The 1,189-nt window shown below is 43.3% G+C and overlaps 1 protein-coding gene across 1 annotated transcript in view; it reads left to right on the top strand.

Annotated features, from left to right (window-relative positions):
* Positions 1 to 1,189, top strand: part of XRCC5 (X-ray repair complementing defective repair in Chinese hamster cells 5 (double-strand-break rejoining)) — a 110,537-nt gene that overhangs the window by 13,029 nt on the left and 96,319 nt on the right. The gene's annotated exons all lie outside the window — the stretch shown is intronic.

The following is a 1,189-nucleotide window of genomic DNA, read 5'->3' on the forward strand; positions in this document are numbered from 1 at the left end:
AGGGATAGCATTGATACTTGATGTGAAGACTCATTCCCTCTCTGTTGGTATTTAGAGTTACTAACTCCATAAGTATAGGTCAGGTTCATCAAATTGTAGCAATTTATTTTCCTTTATCAAAAAAATATATATATATTTTTTAAATCTTCCTCTAAAACGAGTTCTGATTATTAAGCCATCGAGGCTAGATCAAATGGGTACTAACTGCACATTTGGGTGTTCTTGTGCATCTCCCCTCACTTCATATCAGCTGGATGCTGCACTCTCAGCTCTAGCCCTCTGTGGCTATGTCCTCGTCCTTGGGCTCAGATGTCCCCAGGTCTTACCACACTTTGGATCAGCAGCACTTCCTCTTCTCTCTCTCATCTCCAGGTCAACGGGAGTCAATGGACCATCGTTGAACTCAGCCCATTTCTTCATTGCCGCCTTTCTACCTCTTCCACTCACCAGTAGACCAGTGTGGTCATCAGCAAGCTTACATGCCTGCTCATGTGTTCCCTTTGACTTTCAGTCTTAGAGGGTGGTTTGTCCTGAAGGAACTTGATTGTTTGCCTTGATGGCTCCCCGGTTAACAGCTTGCTTATTCATGTAGTAGCCAGTCATACTGCCATTTTTGTTTTTGTTTTTTCCTGATGATCTTTCTCTGAAGATGCATCTTCTGTCAGTCTAGCTGTATCAGGCTGGTTTGCTTGTCCTTTCTAGTGGGAATGTCCCACCTCATAAGGTTCAGGATGGGACATAGGATTCCACCTAAGGTCCTATACACTGCAAAGGCTCCGCAAGAGGCCTGTTTCACTGGACAAGTTCTAGAACTCCTTTTAGGTATTCCAATCAGTTATAGGCTGAAGACAGGCTTAAAAGTTATCTATACTCATGTTTCCTAATATTCCTTTCTATCCCACTCAAGTGTCTATTTTACAACAGTAGGCAAGGAAACCAGTATTCTTAAGACAGTCAAGCATCTTGGTATTATTTCCCCTCTTCAAACTATGTGTAGATCCCTGTATCACAGAGCCCTGTTGTTCCACGGTTAAGCATGCATCACTATTTACCTCTGACCCTCCTAGTCCATGCAAACCTGTCTTATTGTTCCCCTGTCTACCTTGTTCTTCTACCTGTTCACCCTTCTTGTATTGCCCTCCCCAACACATGAACTATGATGTGTCTGCTGCCTTTATCCTGTGCTCTG

The sequence above is a fragment of the Chrysochloris asiatica genome, unplaced genomic scaffold (genome assembly GCF_000296735.1).
Source record: "Chrysochloris asiatica unplaced genomic scaffold, ChrAsi1.0 scaffold00110, whole genome shotgun sequence".
NCBI lineage: Eukaryota > Metazoa > Chordata > Mammalia > Afrosoricida > Chrysochloridae > Chrysochloris > Chrysochloris asiatica.